This window comes from Mandrillus leucophaeus, unplaced genomic scaffold (assembly GCF_000951045.1).
Source record: "Mandrillus leucophaeus isolate KB7577 unplaced genomic scaffold, Mleu.le_1.0 Scaffold38, whole genome shotgun sequence".
Taxonomy (NCBI): domain Eukaryota; kingdom Metazoa; phylum Chordata; class Mammalia; order Primates; family Cercopithecidae; genus Mandrillus; species Mandrillus leucophaeus.
In genome coordinates this window covers 1,871,595-1,891,578 of record NW_012104031.1, presented here as the reverse complement: position 1 = coordinate 1,891,578, position 19,984 = coordinate 1,871,595, and the positions used below count along the sequence as shown (strand labels likewise).

The 19,984-nt window shown below is 41.7% G+C and overlaps 1 pseudogene across 1 annotated transcript; it reads left to right on the top strand.

Moving 5' to 3' along the window:
* The first annotated feature begins 9,187 nt into the window (after window positions 1-9,187).
* Window positions 9,188-9,708, top strand: LOC105547057 (annotated as a pseudogene). The gene has a single exon (XR_001007175.1). The product of XR_001007175.1 is annotated as a 40S ribosomal protein S12 pseudogene (transcript).
* Window positions 9,709-19,984: the final 10,276 nt, after the last annotated feature.

Below are 19,984 nucleotides of genomic sequence, written 5' to 3'. Positions count from 1 at the left end.
AGAGCACTCATGGCTGTTTAGGAATTGACTCTCCCATCTCCTCACTACACTGAAACTCCTTGGGAGCAGGGACTATGTTTTAATCTACTTTTCTTTCTCCATTTTATTCAGCAGGATTAGACATAGTTGACCACTCTCTCCTTCATGGAGCTCATTTTTCTCCAAGCTTCCATGACACCACGTTCTCCCGGGTTACCTCCTACTTCACTGACTGTTCCTTCTTAATGCCTTGGATGACTGCTCCTCCTCTGCTTACCCTCAAAATTTCCATATCCAAACGCCACCCTAGGCCCTTTTCTGTACTTTATTTACATACTCTCCCTAAGTAATCTCCCCCATTGTTTTCGATACCATCTATATATTGCTGGCTCCCGGAGTTCTATCTGAATCTGATCTCCTCCTTGGGCTTCAGATGTGTATATACATTTGCCTACTCCATCTCTGTGTGAATGTTTAATTAGCATCTCAAACTTCACATGGGCAAAATAGAACTCTGTTCTAGAAATCTGTTCTCCCTGAGTCGTCTCTATCTCTGTATATGGCACCAGCTACTCACTCCATTGTTTGGCTCAAAAACCTAAAAGTAATGTGACCAACTATCCTGGGTTGTCTGGGACTTGTCCTGGTTTTAGCCCTGAAAATTCCATGTCCCAGGAAAGCCCTCAGTCTCAGGCAATCCGGGTTGGCTTGTCATTCAACTTAGGAGCCACCGTAGATTTCATTCCTCACGTTCCACATCCAGTCAATTTGACCTCCTTTCAGATATACCCCAAATCTTCCCTCTTTCCACTTCCACCGGTCCAAGCCTCCTGGTCCAAGCCTCCATCATGTCCTACATAGACCATCCAAACAGCCTCTTCATCTGGCCTCCCTTCCTCCTTACTTGGCCTGCTATTTTTTTTATTTTTTTACACAATAGCCAGAGGATCAATAGCAAAGAGAAAATATGATTGTAGCACCCCACACTCTCACCATCTAAAGCCCTCCAGTTACACAGAGAATAAATCCAAATTTTTTTCCTGAAGTCTCCCCATGATCTGGCCCGTTGGCCCAGCCACCGTCGTCTCATAGTTCTCTCCCCCGTATTTATTACTGCTTACTGAAGCCATCTTTCATCCCAGCCTCCCCTGTGATTACCTCATGACCCACTCCTCCCTACCACTCAGGCCTGAGGTCAAGGTTACCTCCTCAGTGATACCTTCCCCAACTATTGTATCCAAAGATACCCTGCAAGTTTCTCCCTATCACATCACTCTCTTCTGTTGTCTTTACAGCACATATCACTATCTGAAGTCTTCTTGTGATCTTATTTTTGTTTCCTGACTCCACCACTTAAGGTGTAAGCTCCTTGAGAGCAGAGACCTTGCCAGTCTTATTCAAATCTGTGTTCCCAGCACTTGGCCCGGACCCTGGCACACAGTAAGTGCTCAATAAATATTTGGTGAGTAAATGGATATTCAGCGCATAGCACAGGACCTCTCACAGTACTCATAAATGATGCTGAATGAACAAATTCGTGAGAAAACCAAGCTGCATGCTAGGCACTGGGCCCACCTTTATAACCTAAGATACGGTTCTTTTGGACTTTATGGTCTACTGGGAAACAAATGCATAAATCAACCTTTCAAACAAAATATGCATAACAGTTTGAATATGATGAGGAATAAGAAGTGGCATATTCATTTTTTTTTTTTTTTTTTTTTTTTTTTTTTTTTGAGACGGAGTCTCACTCTGTCGCCCAGGCTGGAGTGCAGTGGCCAGATCTCAGCTCACTGCAGGCTCCGCCTCCCGGGTTCCCGCCATTCTCCTGCCTCAGCCTCCCGAGTAGCTGGGACCACAGGCGCCGCCACCTCGCCCGGCTAATTTTTTGTGTTTTTTTAGTAGAGACGGGGTTTCGCCGTGTTAGCCAGGATGGTCTCGATCTCCTGACCTTGTGATCCGCCCGTCTCGGCCTCCCAAAGTGCTGGGATTACAGGCTTGAGCCACCGCGCCCGGCCTCATTTATTTTCTTAAATAAAATGTTGCTGGCTATGGAGGCTCACACCTGTAATCCCAGCATTTTGGGAGGCCAAGGGGCTAGATCACTAGAAGCCAGGAGTTTGAGACCAGCCTGGGCAAAAAAGTAGAACCTTATTTTTACAAAAGAATTTTTAAAATTAGCTGGGCACGGTGGTGCACAACTGTAGTCCCAGCTACTTGGAAGGTTGAGGCTGGAAGATCACTTGAGCCCAGGATTTGGAGGCTACAGTGAGCTATGATCATGCCACTGCACTCCGACTGGGGTGAGAGAGTAAGACCTTGTCTCTAAAAAAAAATTTAATTAAATTACAACTAAAGAAAATGTGATCTGCTCTGGGTCCTCATTCCACTGGGGTGGCAGCAGATTCAATCTCAGTCATTATTGGGCCTCTCCCCACAACCTCTACAGTCATAAGGAGGTCCCAGGAGTCCAAAAGATCCAGGAAGGGCTCTTTAGTCTTCAGCTCCATAGGCACCTGGCTCTAGCCTCCATCATTCCTTGAAGGATTGATTGCTGCGGCTTCTTTTTTTTTTTTTTTTTTTTTTTTTTTGAGATAGAGTCTGACTGTTGCCCAGGCTGGAGTGCAGTGGCGCAATCTCGGCTCACTGCAACCAGTGTCTCCCAGGTTCAAGCAATTCCCTTACCTCGGCCTCCTGAGTAGCTGGGATTACAGGCACACACCACCACACCCAGCTAATTTGTGTGTTTTTAGTAGAGACGGGGTTTCACCACCTTGGTCAGGCTGGTCTTGAACTCCTGACCTCGTGATTCGCACGCCTCGGCCTCCCAAAGTGCTGGGATTACAGGCATGGGTCACCGCGCCCGGCCAGGATTGGCTGCTTTTTGGCCAAGCTAGGACTTGGGGAAAAATGATAGATAACAGGGGTTGAGGGGTTTTGTGGGAGCAAACTTTTGATCCAATCTACTCATAGGACTTCCCAAAAACTTTCACCTCTGAAATTGCTTTGAACCTGCCTCTGGTCTGTGAATCTCACCTCTCTTTACCTAAGCCCTTCTCTTCTTTCCCTCCTCCCTTAGGACTGTCCTACAAAATTTCCCTTAGGTGATCTACCTCACTGCTTCCCACAAATGAGAAAGGGGAATAAGGTGTTACAAATGGCCAGTTATTCATGTGAAACAGAACTCTTACATCTCCCTCCACCAACCTGCTCCCCTTTCAGAATTTCCTATCTCAATGAAAACATCACCTTCCTCCTTGTCACCAAGCCTAGTAAAGCTGACTCCTTTGTGATTTCTCCTTCTCCTTGGTCTAATAAGCCCCTGAATCCTGCCAACTATTACACCTCCACAGCTCCCCCTTTCTACTCTAACCATCCCTTTGGTTGAGCTCATTACCTCAGCGGCTGTATTTTAAGAAGAGCATTCTACTTGATCTCCCTATTATACTTGCTCCTCAGTTCAATCCATCCACCAAATGATCCAAGAGCTATTCCAAAAGAACCCATCTGACCATGTCACTCCCACAATAGTTTGTCACTTTATGTAGAATAAAACAGACCAACTTTGTTAGCACAGCATTCAAAGTACTCTATCATTTAGACCCTACCCTACACAGCAAACTGTATCCCCCACTATCCTTCTCTATCCCCCAGGACCTCCACCCAACTTTACCAGCCTATTAGCCATTTCCCCAGCATGTTTCCCATATCCATATCCTTTCATTTCTACCTTTTCTCCAAAGCTATTTTTCCTACTTGAAATATCCTTTGCCTTGCTACCCTTTAACTGCCCCATTCCCCCAACACCCACCCAGTCAAGAGTACTCATTTGTTAAAGTCCAACTCTATCTAATCCAAAAAGAAGGAATTAACATTTACCTAGAAAAGGAGTGAAGCATTGTAGTTAGAGGCATGGGATCTGGAGCCAGACTAGGTTTCACTCCTAGTTCTCTGCCATTCCCTAGTTATGTAACTTGGGCAGGTTACTATGCTTCAGGTCCCTCATCTGTAAATCGGGATTTATATCATAATATATACTATGTGAGTATTTGATATTATGAGACAAATATGGTGTAAGAATTTGTCATATATTACCTACTTTAATCCTCCCAACTACTCTAAGAGATATTATTATTATTCAGATTTTACAGATGGCCTCTTAAGACTCAAATAATTTACTTATGGGCACACAACTGGTGGAAATGGAAAGCTGGAATTCAACCTCAAATCTCTCTGGACGAATGCCCAGGTTCTCTTTACAGCACTGGAAAGAGCACTAGGAAAGAAGCAGAGAGGTCTAATCTCTCCAACTTACTCTTAGAAGGAGTCAGTAAAAGAGAATGTGTGTGCTGGTAAGGAGCATAGAGAAACACAGGAGCATGAGGAAGTAATATTAGGCTCAGAGTCAAAGGCTCTTGATAGGCCAATGTGTAACCCCACAAGGGAAGAAAAAAAAAAATGACAGGAAACATGGGTATAAGCCCAAGAGCAATATCAGACTTTGTTACTGAGAAAAGGTAACAAAACAGTTAACTTGAGAAGACAGGTGTTTCGTCTAACATTTTAACTTTAAGGAGCCTGGCACAAAATCAGGGACTTGAAGAGTTTAAAGAAGTTACTTGGCCAGGTGCACTGGCTCACACCTGTAATCCTAGCACTTTGGGAGGGACGCTGAGGCAGGAGGACTGCTTGAGCCCAGGAGCTCAAGGTTGTAGTAAGCCATGATGGTGCTAATGCACTCCAGCCTGGGTGACAGAGGGAGACCCTGTCTCAAAAAAAAGTCACGCCATTATCACATCCAGTTCTTAAAATACTGAAAGAAAAACCATCAACCTAGAATTCTAAAGCTAATAAAAATATTTTTCGAAAGTGAAGGAAGAAGTAAAGACTTTTTCAGACAAAATCTGAGAGAAATCATCAGCAGCAAGGTTACATGACAAGAAATGTTCAAAAAGCTCTTCAGGCAGAAGGAAAATAATACCTAATAGAAAATTTGATCTACACAAAGCAGCAGAAATGGTAAACAAGTGGTAAATAAAGATGTTTTCTAATTCTCAATCTCTTTAAAAGATGATGAACTCTTTAAAGCAAAAATAATAGCAACATATTGTAGGCTTATAACTTTTGTACAAGAAAAAAGGCACCACAACAGTAGCACAAGGGACAGGAGGGAGGAAATGGAAGCATACTGTTGTTAGGTGCTCCCACACACACACACAGACACACACAAGTGAGGTAATATACATGAAGTGGTATAATATTATTTAAAGGTATACTGTGACTATGATGAGTTAAAGTCATATATTTAAACAACAGTTGCTAAAATCAAATAAAGAGGTGTAGCTAATAAGCCAATATGAAGATAAAATGGAGTCACAAAAAATAATCCACAAAAAAGGGTAAGAAAAGAAAAATACAGAAAACAAAAACAAGATAGATTTAATCTTAACTCTATCAATAATTACATTAAATGTAAATGGTCTAAATATTCCCAATTAGAAGGCAGACATTGTCAGATTGCATTTTTTTTTTTTTTTTTTGAGATGGAGTTTTGCTCTGTTGCCCAGGCTGGAGTGCAGTGGCACGATCTCGGCTCACTGCAAGCTCCACCTCCTGGGTTCATGCCATTCTCCTGCCTCAGCCTCCCGAGTAGCTGGGACTACAGTTGCCCGCCGGCTAATTTTTTGTATTTTTTTAGTAGAGACCAGGTTTCACCATGTTAGCCAGGATGATCTCGATCTCCTGACCTCGTGATCCGCCTGCCTCAGCCTCCCAAAGTGCTGGGATTACAGGCGTGAGCCACCATGCCCGGCCTCAGATTGCATTTTTTAAAAAAAGATCCCACTGAATGCTATCTACAAAAAAACTTACTTTAAATATAAAGACACCAACAGGTTAAATGTTAAAGGATGGACAGACTTCCATTTCGTGGTGTTATGAAGAGATCTGCAAATTCTCCTCTTCAAAAGCAAATATAAAACTGGAAAAAACTGAAAAAAATAAACATTTCAGGCATCTGAAAATGAACCAAAGGCATACCAAAAACTGAGAAGCATTTATTATTTAAAAATTGCTACAGCTTTAGGTATTAAGTATTAAAAGAAACTTGGTTTCTCGACCTTAGTCTCTACATTGTGAGCTGAATAAGTCTTTGTTTCAGAGCCTGTCCAGGCATTGCAGAAAGTTAAGCAGTATCTCTGGCTTCTAGCTACTAGGTGCCAGCAGCATCTCCCCAGTTACAACAACCAAAAATGTCTCCAGACTTTTCAAAATGTCCCCATGGGGGCAAAATCAGGAAGATAAACAATAATAAATCTAAATGCACCTAGCAAAGAGCCCTAAAACACAGAAAGTAAAAACTGACAGTAGAGAATGCAGAAATAAACAATTCAGTTGAACAGTTACAGTTGGTGTTTCAATACTCCTCTCTTGGAATATCAATTTATAAAACAATTAGAAAATCAGTAAGTATATAGAGGCCTTGAACAACATTATCAATCAACTTGACCTAAACAACATATAGAGAACATGTCAGTAGCAAAGGCAGAATACACATTTTTTTGGTCAAACATATATGGAACCCTCTACAAGATAGACATATGCTAGGTCATAAAACAAATCTCAATACATTTAAAAGGATTCGAATAAAAGAAAGTAATTTTATCTAGGCACCATAAAATCAAGTTAGAAGTCAACAAGATATTTGGGATATTTCAAATGTTTAAATTTAAAAATTAAGTGACATACTTTTAATTTTTCTTTTTTTGGAGACAGGGTCTCACTCTGTCACCTAGGCTGGAGTACAGTGGCACAATCACAGCTCCCTACACCCTCAACCTCCCAGGCTCAAGAAATCCTTCTACCTCAGTCTCCTGAATAGCTAGGACCACAAATGTGTGCCCCCATGTCCAGGTTTTTGTTGTTGTTGTTGTTGTTTTGTTTGTTTTTCTGTAGAGACAGGGTCTCCCTATTTTGCCCAGGCTGGTCTCGAGCTCCTGGGCTCAAGTGATGCTCCTGCCTCGACCTCCCAAAGTGCTGGGATTACAGGTGTGAGCAACTGTGACTGGCCTAAATGACACACTTCCAATAGCTATAGGTCGAAGAAATCACACAGGAAATTAGAAAATAGCTTGAACTGAATGAAAACGAAAACACAACATGTAAACACATGTGAGAAGCAGCTAATGGTGCCTATAGGGAACTTTTTAGTATTAGATATGTATATTAGAAGAAAAGAAAGGTCTTGAATCAGTGGTCTTAGTGCCACCTTAAGAATTAGAAAAAGAATAAATTGAACCCCAAAAAAGCAGAAGAAAGAAAATGCACTACAGATCAGAAATCAATGGACAAAATAAAGCAAAATAAAAAACAATTGGAAAACAATCAATGAAACCAAAAGCTGGTTCTTTGAAAAGATCAATAAAATTAATAAACCTCTAGCCAGACTGATAAGCAAAAAAAGAGAGGGAAAGAGAGAGAGACAGAGAAGACGACATAAACTGCCAAGATCAGGAATGAAAAAGAAGATATCACTGATCCTAAACACAAGGTAAGGATGCTTCCTCTGACCACTTCTATTTCACTTTGTACTTGGTATACTAGCCGGTACAATAAAGCAAAATAAACATAAATAAAAAGCATACAGATGAGAAAGAAGGAAGCAAAACTATTTTTATTCTAAGACGTGATCATCTGTGTAAAATATTCTAAGGTCACAAGATAGTTAATATAGAAAAATAAATTGTATTTCTATATTACTAGCAAAGAAGTGGAAATTGAAATGAGAAAAGTACAATTTACAATAGTATCTCAAAAAGAAAATATTTAGGGATAATGTAACAAAATATGTACAAGATCAATATATTGAATACTACTGAATACTTGAGAGAAATTTTAAAAGACTCAAATAAATGGAGAGATATAGTGTGTTTATGGGTCAAAGGACTCAATATTGTTAAGATGTCAACTCTTCCTAAATCAATCCATAGAGTCAGTGTAATCCCATTCAATGCCCCACCAGCACCCCCCACCTGCCCCGCGTTTTTTTGGTAAGAATTAATAAGCTAGTCCTGAAATTCAAATAGAAATGCAAAGGGTGACACTCCTATTTGGCAGCCATTTCTCTTGGAGCTCAGTGGTTCGGGACCTGCAATACCTGCTGAGTTAGGAGGGACAGGAGAGTAGCAGCTAGGTCGGTGGCAAATAGGCCACAACATTCCCTTTAGTTACGATGAGTTTACCCCGCAATCTCAAATCTTTCCTCAGTGGATTAACAGGAGAGCCAGTGATGATGAAGCTTAAGTGGGAATGGAGTATAAGGGCTACCTGGTATCTGTAGATGGCTATATGAACGGGCAGCTTGCAGACACAGAATTCATAAATGATGCATTGCCTGGACATCTAGGTGAAGTTTCAATAAGGTGTAATAATGGCCTTTATATCAGAGGTGTGGAAGAAGAGGAAATGGGGAAATGAGTGAATAGCATCTTTTGAAGGGGATTTTTTAAATATGTATTTCTAGACAATAAAGATTTGTTTTTTAAAAAAAAAATGGAAAGGGCCTGGAGTAAAAAAAAAAACATTTTGAAAAAGAACAAAGTAATTTCAAGACTCACTATAAAGTTACAGTAATCAAGGCAGTGTGGTATTTATGTAAGCACAGAGATACAGATCAATGAAACAATACAGGGTCCTGGCCGGGCGCGGTGGCTCAAGCCTGTAATCCCAGCACTTTGGGAGACCGAGACGGGTGGATCACGAGGTCAGGAGATCGAGACCATCCTGGCTAACATGGTGAAACCCCGTCTCTACTAAAAAAAATACAAAAAACTAGCCGGGCGAGGTGGCGGGCGCCTGTAGTCCCAGCTGCTCCGGAGGCTGAGGCAGGAGAATGGCGTCAACCCGGGAGGTGGAGCTTGCAGTGAGCTGAGATCGAGCCACTGCACTGCAGCCTGGGCGACAGAGCGAGACTCTGTTTCAAAAAAAAAAAAAAAACAATACAGGGTCCAGAAATAGATCCATCTACACAGTCAATTGAAGTTGGATAAATATGCCAAAATTACTCAATGGAGAAAGGATAGTCTTTTCAACAATTGAATATCCATGTGCAAAAATATGAAGCTTAACCTTTGCCCTCATAACACATACAAAGGTTAACTCAGAGTGAATGACAGACTTAAATGTCAGAGCTAAAACTACAAAACTTGCTCTTTCCCTGCCGCCGCGGAGTCGCGCGGAGGCGGAGGCTTGGGTGCGTTCGAGATTCCGCTTCACCCGTAACCCACCGCCATGGCCGAGGAAGGCATTGCTGCTGGAGGTGTAATGGACGTTAATACTGCTTTACAAGAAGTGCTGAAGACCGCCCTCATCCATGATGGCCTAGCACGTGGAATTCGCGAAGCTGCCAAAGCCTTAGACAAGCGCCAAGCCCATCTTTGTGTGCTTGCATCCAACTGTGATGAGCCTATGTATGTCAAGTTGGTGGAGGCCCTTTGTGCTGAACACCAGATCAACCTAATTAAGGTTGATGACAACAAGAAACTAGAAGAATGGGTAGGCCTCTGTAAAACTGACAGAGAGGGGAAACCCGGTAAGTGGTTGGTTGCAGTTGTGTAGTAGTTAAGGAATATAGAACGGAGTCTCAGGCCAAGGATGTTGTCGAAGAGTACTTCAAATGCAAGAAATGAACAAAAAAATCTTTGGCTCACAAAAAAAAAAAAAAAAAAAAAACTACAAAAATTCTAGAAGTAAACATAAACAGAAATATTCATGGCCTTCTTAGGGAAAAACTTCTAAGACCTTTGGAAAAGCATGAATCACAGAAGAAAAAATTGATAAACTGAACTTCTGCAAAATTAAAAAATTCCGCTCTCCAAATTACATAATTTAAAAAATGAAAAGGCAAGCCACAGACTAGGAGGAAATATTTGCGAAACATATATAAAGGACTTACATCTAGAATATGTTTTTATTTTTTTTTTTTTCAGACGAAGTCTCGCGCTGTTGCCCAGGCTGGAGTGCAGTGGCGCGATCTCGCTCACTGCAACCTCCGCCTCCCGGGTTCACGCCATTCTCCTGCCTCAGCCTCCCAAAGAGCTGGGACTACAGGCGCCTGCCATCATGCCTGGCTAATTTTTTTGTATTTTTAATAGAGACGGGGTTTCACCGTGTTAGCCAGGATGGTCTCAATCTCCTGACCTCGTGATCCACCCGCCTCGGCCTCCCAAAGTGCTGGGATTACAGGCGTAAGCCACCGTGCCTGGCCTAGAATATGTTTTTAAAGACACACACACATATACAAATCCATACAAATACTAACAATTTGGCTCAAAAAAAAAGGACAAAAGATTTGAAGAGACACTTGACTGAAGAAGGTATTTATCAATGCAAATAAACATATGGAAAGATGCTCCATATCATTAAACATCAAGGAAATGCAAATTTACACCAAAATAAGATGCCACTAGAATAGCTAAACTTAAAAAGACTTACAATATCAAGTGTTGGCAAGGATGTGGAGCAACTGGAGTTCATACGCTGCTGCCAAGTAGTATAGCCACTTTGGAAAACTGTTTGGGAGTTTCTTATATAATTAGATATATACTTACCATATGATCCAGCAATCTCACTCCTGGATTTATCAAAAAGCAATAAAAACATATGTCCACTGAAACACTTGTACTCAATGGTTCATAGAAGCTTTATTCATAATAGGTACAAATTTATATGTGTTTATATATGAATATGTTTATTATCTAGTAAATGAACAAATAGTGGTATAATTATACAACAAAATACTTCTCAGCCATGAAAAGGAATGGACTACTGATATACTCAACAGAAGGAATGGACTACTGAGACACTCAACAGCACAGATGAATCTCAAAAGCATTACACTAAAGAAGCCCAACACAGAAGGGTCCATGCTGTATATATGATATCATTTTTGTGAAATTCTAGAAGAGCTAAAATAGTGTTGAAAGCAGATCAAAGGCCAGATGTGGTGGCTCACACCTGTAATCCCAGCACACTGGGAGGCCAAAACAGGCAGATCTCTTGAGCCCAGAAGTTCAAGACTAGCCTGGGCAACATGCCAAAACCTTGTCTCTACTAAAAATACAACAACAAAAAAAGCAAAAACAAAACAAAAAACAAAAAACCAGGTGGGTGTGGTCACACATATCTGTAGTCCCAGCTACTCAGGAGGCTGAGTTGGGAGGATCACCTGAGCCCAGGGAGATAAGGCTGCAGTGAGCCGTGATGACACCACTGCACTCCCGCCTGGGTGACAGTGAGACCCTGTCTCTCAAAAAAAAAAAGAAAGAAAGAAGAGAAAAGCAGATCAATGGCTGCCAAAAGCTGGCCGTTGGGAAGGGGACTGAATACGACAGAACATGAGGGAGCTTTCTGGGTGATGGAAATGATCCATATTTTGATTCTGGTGGTGTTTGTATGACTCCACGTGTTTATTAAAACTCATTGAATTCATACTTAAAATGAGTGAAACTTATTGTATGTAAATTGTACTTCAATAAGTTAATAAAAAACAAGAAGCGGGTTGGGGAGACCTTGCTCAAAGGATACAAAATTTCAGTTAGGAGAAATAAGTTCAAGAGATCCACTGTACAACATGGTGACCATAGTCAATAACAATGTATTATATTCTTGCAAATTTGCCAGGTGAGGTGGCTCACACCTCTAATCCCAACACTTTGGGAGGCTGAGGCAGGAGGAACACTTGAGCCTAGGACTTCAAGACCAGCCTGGGCAATATAGGGAGATCTCACCTCTACAGATAACTTAAAAATTAGCCTGTTGTGGTGTTGCGAGCCTGTAGTCCCAGCTACTCTGAAAACTGAGGCAAGAGGATTGCCTGAGCCCAGGAGGTTAAGGCTGAAAAGCCATGATCATGCCACTGCACTCCAGCCTGGCAACCGAGCAAGATTCTGTCTCAAAAAAAAAGCCCGGGTGTGATGGCTCACGCCTGCAATGCCAGCACTTTGGGAGGCTGAGATGGGCAGATCACCTGAGCTCAGGAGTACGAGACCACCCTGGGCAACCTGATGAAACCCATCTCTACTAAAATACAAAAAAATAGCCAGGTGTGGTGGCACACGCCTGTAGTCCCAGCTACTTGGGAGGCAGACACGAGAATTGCTTGAGCCCAGGAGGCAGAGATTACAGTGAGCTGAGATTGCGCTACTGCACTCCAGCTTGTCTCGAATAAATAAATAAATAGAAAAAGAAAATTGCTAAGAGTAGATTTTAAGGGTTCTCACCACAAAAAAATGCTAAGTATGTAAGGTAATACATATGTTAATTAGCTTGACTTACCATTCCACAATGTACACATATTTCAAAACATCATGTTGTAGACAGTAAATATATACAATTTTTGTCAATTTAAAAAACAGAAAAGTTTAAAAAACAATGTCCTCAGCCATCTTACAAAACTGGATATGAATGATATCCTGCATAATGAAGTGCCTTTCATAGCAATGACAATGTTTCAGTGAACCTCAGGCTACCACTGGAAAGATTAGTCAAGGAGACCTTACATTAACTGATTTAAAACCTTAGGTTTCAAGTCATCACTAATAATGATAGCTTTTCAAAAAAAAAAAAAAAACTCAAATACTACAAATAAAAAATAATGTAAACATTGAAGATAGACTTTTTCACACATAAAATTGTTCTTTGAAATGAATTCATAAATTACTTGTTATGTCGGGAGGGAGCCTGTGTGTTGGAAAAGAGAGGCTATAGAAATTGTCACTTGAGTTAAAGAAAAGTATATTGTGTGTCTAAAATACTGTGGTCACTGCGCAGACCCTTCCACCACAGAGGAAGAAAGAAAAGGGCAAATCACAATTAAAAGTCAATGTGACATGAACAGTGATAAAAAAGCATACAGGGGCCAAGTGAGGTGGCTCATGCCTGTAATTGCGACACTTTGAAAGGCCCAGGCAGTAGGATCTCTTGAAGCCAGGAGTTTGAGACCAGCCTGGGCAATATAATGAGACCCTATCTCTACACACAAAAATAATAAAATTAGCCAGGCATTGTGGTGTATGCCCGTGGTCCTAGCTACTTGGGAGGCTGAGGTGGGAGGACTGTTTAAGCCCAAGAGTTTGAGGCTGCAGTGAGCTATGACCGTGCCACTGCCTGTACTCCAGCCTAGGCAAAACAGCAAGACCCTGTCTCTAAGAAAAAATAGTTTCTGAAAAAGCTGTAGAGGGTATTGTAATACTGAAAACAAGATGAAGAGTTCTGCAGATAATAGAGATGGAGTCATCATCAGGGAAGCCTTTAGAGGGGAGATGAAACCTGATCAAGGGAGGCAAACATTCCCAAAGAACCCAGAGGGGTCTGTGCTGAGTGGGAGGGATAAGAAGGGACATTGGCTTAGCATAACTTCTCATTCCGTTTGAAATAACCTGGGAAATTAATTTCAAGAACATACACCTGCTTCCATCTTTGGACTTCTCAGCAAGACCCTTCTTCTGTAATTCAATATTCCTCTAAAAAAGTACCTTCCCAGATGGGTGCGGTGGCTCACGCCTGTAATCCCAGCACTTTGGGAGGCCGAAGCAGGTGGGTCACTTGACATCAGGAGTTTGAGACCAACCTGGCCAACATGGTGAAATCCCGCCTCTACTAAAAAATACAAAAATTAGCCAGGCATGGTGGTGGGCACCTATAATCCCAGCTACTTGGAAGGCTGAGGCTGGAGGATCACTTGAACCCAGGAGGCGGAGGTTGCAGTGAGCTGAGACCACACCACTGCACTCCAGCCTGAGCAACAACAGCAAAACTCCATCTAAAAATTAATAATAAGAAGTAACTTCCCTCAGGCAGTACTGGGTTACACCCCAGGCCAATTGAGCTGTGACTTTCAGCAGCAAATTGTCCTGGGGAAGGGAATGCATTCAGAGGTGGATGTCTAGAAAATGTGGCAAAACATTTTAGACGTTTCTAGACATGTGGTAAAAATAAAAACAAAAAACCTCCCATGTAAATTCTTAGAGATGCCAAAAAGAAACCCCTGCCCTCCCTACTCAGTCAAATCAAGCAAAAACAAGAAAAGAAAAAGCACCACAACCATAAGGTTGAAAGTTGCCTCAGTCACTGCAGGCATGGGGAAGTTACATACAGACACTATATGCCTTCCATTCTGTACACTTGGAAGTAGCTTAAGGACAGCCCCTCACCTAGGTTTGTTGATTTCAGCTCATATGGAGCTAATATCAACCTCAACTCAAACTCTTGGGCTTAAACAGTCCTCCCACCTCAGCCTCCCAAGTAGCTAATATCAACCTACCAAACAGGAGTGTGTTATCTACCTGGCCTTGGCTATTAGCTCAAAGAAGGAAACCGGCAACACTAGCATTAACCCCCAACCCAAAAGTTCTTGGCTTTTTTGCCTTCTTTCAGGACAGTCACATGTACCACTCTGTCATCAAACACAGTGATCCGCCATTCCAGAAGCAATATGGTATCCTCCTCCCATTGAGAATGCCTGCCCTGATGCACAGAAATGCAACAGAAAACTGAATGCTGAACAACTAAAGAGAGGGACAAAGTGGAAAAACTCTAACACACAAAACGCAGCAAATATCAGACACCAGCCTCTTCGATCTCACCTCCAATCTCCTAAATCACCACGCTCTTTTTTTTTTTCTTTTCTTTTTTTTTTTTGAGACGGAGTCTCCCTCTGTAGCCCAGTCTGGAGTGCAGTGGCGCCATTTCGGCTCACTGCAAACTCCGCCTCCTGGGTCCCTGTTCAAGCAATTTTCCTGCCTCAGCCTTCCAAGTAGCTGGGATTACAGGCATGCGCCACCATGCCCAACTAATTTTTGTATTTTTAATAGACACGGGGTTTCACCATATTGGCCAGACTGGTCCTGAACTCCTGACCTCGTGATCTGCCCGCCTCAGCCTCCCAAAGTGCTGGGATTATAAGCATGAGCCACCGCGCCCGGCACAATGCTCATTTTACTCTCTCTTTGAGCAGATTAAAAAAAAAAATCAGTTCCTGGCCAGGCGCGGTGGCTCACGTCTGTAATCCCAGCACTTTAGGAGGCCGAGGTGGGTGGATCATGAGGTCAGGAGATCGAGACCATCCTGGCTAACAAAGTGAAACCCCGTCTCTACTAAAAATACAAAAATTAGCCGGGCGTGGTGGCGGGGACCTGTGGTCCCAGCTACTCGGGAGGCTGAGGCAGGAGAATGGCGTCAACCTGGGAGGCGGAGCTTGCAGTGAGCCGAGATCGCGCCACTGCACTCCAGCCTGGGTGACAGAGCATAACTCCGTCTCAAAAAAAAAAAAAAAAAAAAAAAAAAAAAAAATCAGTTCCTTTGTTTGTGTTCAAATGCAAACCTTGGTTCTCCCATAAGAAACAACCCCTACTTCTGGGTAATTACCACAAAAAGGTGAAGTCACACTGGGCCAGGTAGGCCTGGAATGGGCAGCGCAGGGCAGTTTTCCAGCTTGTTTACACACTGGGGGACCGACCTCCAGGGGAGCAATAGCAACCAGATCCCTAGTAACAGGCGTCCATCAGGCACTCCCAGACGGAAGATAACGCCATCTGGTGGACACAACAGAGCATCACTAGAAACCCAAAGCCAATCTTCTGTCAAAGAGCTAAAACCCCTGGTGTGGTGGCAAGAATACTCTGGTACTCCAATGCAGCCTATTAATTCTAGGAAAGAAGGGTCTCAGCTGATTTGCTCGCATATTAAATTCATAAATTAACAATGTATCTTATATTAATAATGACACTAGAATTAATGGATGTGGTATCCCTAGCCAAATTGAAATTTGTAATTACTTTCTACAAATTTAGTTAAAAGCTTACTGTAGCTTTTCTCTGAGGACATTTAAATTCTGTGATTCTACATCATCTGATGATTGTGGCACACTTGTTTCTGGTCAGACAAGGCTGTGTGGATGAAACTTCAATAAAGCTGATAAGAGAGGTGACTTTGGGAAAGCTATTAACTTGGCCAGGCCCAGTGGCTCACACATGTAATCCCAGCACTTTGGGAGGCCAAGGCAGGAGGACTGCTTGAGGCCAGGAGTTGCTATATGGGCAACATAGCCAGACCCCATCTCTATTTATATACATTAAAAAAAAAAAAAAAAAAAGAGGCCAAGCTTTGTGGCTCATGCCTGTAATCCCAGCATTTTGGGAGGCCAAGGCAGGCAGCTCATGAGCCCAGGAGTTCAAGACCAGCCTGGGCAACACAGTGAGAGACCCTGTCTCTACAAAAAATAGGTGAGCCAAGTGGTGCACACCTATGGTCCCAGCTACTCAAGAGGTTAAGGTGGGAGGATTGCCTGAGCCTGGGAAGTTGAGACTGCAGAGAGCTGTGATCATGCCACTGTACTTCAGAGCCTGGGTGACAGTGAGACACTGTCTCAAAAAAAAAAAAAAAGAAAAGAAAAAGAAAGAAAAGAAGGCTTAACCCAAAGTAGCATTATTCAGCTTTACTACCACCTCTTTCTTTGACCCTGAACATCCTTGGAATGTTTCTGAAAGTTAATCCTTTTTTTTCCCCCCAACATTTTTGAGACAGGGTCTCACTTTGTCGCCCAGGTTGCAGTGCAGTGATTCAATCGATTCAATCACAGCTCCCAACTCAGCCTCCTGAGTAGCTGGGACTACAGGCATGCACCACTATGCCCAGCTAATTTCTTTTTTTTTGTAGAGACGGTTTTGCCATGTTGCCCACACTGGTCTTGAACTCCTGGGCTCAAGAGATCCTCCTACCTTGGCCTCCCAAAGTGCTGGGATTACAGGTGTGAGCCACCACCCCTGGCCAATCCAGTCTTAAGTGTAAATATTTACCCAACATTTTAGTGGGAAAATGTGCAATGAGCTTTGTAGAAAAGTCAAGAACTGTGTGAGGTCCTTTCTTCTTGCATCTCTGGCAATTGTGCTCTTCTTTTGCTATTAAGTTCTTCATCCTTCTTCTTGGTAAGGATCTGTAAGAACAGCAGTGAAAATAAAATATTCAGCAAATAAAGGCAGGAGGAAACGGAAAGGATATTACTGAGATAAAGGGGGAAGTGTAAAACATTAAAAGAACAAAACCTGAAAAATTGTTCCAAAGCTGCTTCCCTTGTAGTACAGCTTTCCAGGCCTTGTGGCTCTCAGACTCATTCAATCTCTAGGGTATCCTCCCTGTGGATCAAGCAACCTACTTTCCACAAACCTAGTTTTCCCTGTCTCTCCCTGATGAGATTAAGGAGTCTGCCAGTGGTGGAACACTGATGTAACTCAAATTGCTTACATGGTAATACATAACCCCTACTCTCAACCGCCTTCTCCATTCCATGTGTAGAATGAGTTAGTTCTCTTTAAATTCCCTGATGTCAAATCTGCCACTGAAACATATTGGTTAAAAGCATCATAGGTCCTACTTGATGAATCCTCAAAGTCAGCAGGGTTAGAAGAGATTTGTGTATCCTCTTTATGATACCGATTATTATAGATCTCAGTATCACGCTGCCTTTGTATTTTAAAGTTATAACTGACCAACACAGACTTGTCTCGCTGGAGCACACCCAGGAAGAAGATTGGTGTTTTGTGTTCATCACAAAACATTCAACTAAGTTCATAAGGAAAGATTCCAAATAGCTAACATGTATATCATTAAATAACTCTCAAAACCTCTTTTTACAGATAAAAGGAAATTAAGTCTCTCAGCTCAGAAAGGCACCCTGGGAAGCATTATCTTTTAATGTACCAAAAATGTGTTTGTATATCTCTGTATTAGATGCTTTTATAAACAACATGTATTATTATGAGAAAAAAATGAAAATTTCCCATTTTTATTTTAAAAAGGTACAGAGAAGAGTCCAAATGAAGTCTCCAAATGAGAATATGCCAGAGAACATCAAATTCCCAAATCTGAGTAACTATCTAAATTTCTGAGGTCGCAGCTGGGCCAACATGGCAAAACCCCATCTGTACAAAAAACAGAAAAATTAGCTGAGTGTGGTGGTGTGAACCTGGAGACCCAGCTACTCAGAAGGCTGAGGTGGGAGAATCGCTTGAGCCGGGAGGTTTAGGCTGTTGAGGCTGCAGTGAGCCAAGATCGCACCAATGCACTGCAGCCTGGAGGACAGAGCAAGACCCTGTCTCAAAAAAACAAGAAATTCTGAGGTCAGCAATTAAATATTTGCTTTTAACTTTCTACTAAAGTACAAAAGAAAAATAACACAATTTGTACAAAATATCAGGATAAGCATAGCAATAAATCTGGCTTAACGTAAATGTAACCATTTATTACTGGGGAATGGCAGACATGCTTCAATTAACCCCAAGATAGAAATAAAATTATATCCCGGGGATGTCAACTCAGTTTGTACTAAATACTGTTTAACTGCAACTAAATGTTAGTTTCTTTCCTTCCAGTTCAGAAATGTATCTTAATAACTTTTCTTCATTATCCTTTCATCTTGAAAGTACCTGAATTAAGAGTGCTATTATTCTTTAATCCATTAATAAGGTTGCCATAAACCAAATAGGGCTTAATCCATTAATAGGGTTGCCATAACCCAAATGCTTTCTTTTCAGAGTAAAATTTTTTTCTGATGTTATTTTTTTTTTCTTTTGAGGCAGTCTCAATGATCCATGTATCCAGTATTAAAGCATGATTCCATCTGACTTTATTTTTTGAGATGAGTCTGTCACCCAGGCTGGAGTACAATGGTGTAATCACAGCTCACTGCAGGCCTTAACTTCTGTGCTCAAGCAACCCTCCTGCCCCAGCCTCCCAAGTAACTAGGTCTATAGGCTGGGACCACAGGTGTGCGACACCATGGGCCAGTTTGTTTTTGTTTTGTAGAGGTGTCTCACTGTATTGCTCAGACTGGTCTTGAAATCCAGGCCTCAAGCAATCCTCCCACCTCAGTCTCCCAAAGTGCTGGAATTACAGGCATGAGCCACCATACCTGGCCCACTTTTGTAAATGAGAGCGCATCATGATTTTACAATACCATGATTATCATGATTAATAACACAGAAAACAGCCGGGCACGGTGGCTCACACCTGTAATCCTAGCACTTTGGTAGGCCGAGGCGGGCAGGTCACGAGGTCAGGAGATCGAGACTAACCTGGCCAACATGGTGATATCCTATCTCTACTAAAAATACAAAATGTAGCCAGGCATGGTGGCAGGTGCCTGTAATCCCAGCTACTCGGGAGGCTGAGGCAGGAGAATCGCTTGAAACCACAAGACGGAGGTTGCAGTGATCTGAGATCGTGCCACTTCAATGGAGCCTAGGTAACAGAGCAAGGCTCTGTCTCAAAAAAAAAAAATAAATAATGCACAAAACGGAGATCTCCCTGCTACATAAGCACTAGGCTAAGCCAAGTATCTGAATGTTATTGCTTCTGTGAATATCCAGTTGAATTTTCTTTGCAGCAGAACTGAAAAGCTAGGGCCAATTTCAGAATCAAATCTTCAGTTTCTTAGAAGGGCCTCTCATAATACTTCAAGAACCAAATTCTTCTACTACTATAATGTTGTTCGCAATTATACTAATCCTGCTTAGTAATTCCAAAACCACTGTAAAATACTGATACATATAATATAAAGTTGAACCAAAATATAATTTAACATTTAATAATTGCAAATATATTTATTACAATTTACAGATTAGTTATGTTATATACACAAATATAATTTTAACTATAAAATCCCAACACACTAGTTACATTTAAATCATTGATCTGTAGAAGCCGATTTAGTCTTTTAGTCCCCTAACTTTACCTTCCTTAAATTATACAAAAATAAAATCTGATAGTTTTCAAGTCAAACATGAAGCGGTGTTAATTTTATTACTCAGAAATGGAACTTTTACCTGTCTGTACAAAGCCTTTTACATGCTACATTGACACTTAAAGCACCATTAATAAGACTTCAAATGTGTAAAATGTTTAATTAAAACCTCTAAAGATTTTCTCTTTAAGATTATGGGGGTTTAGGGCC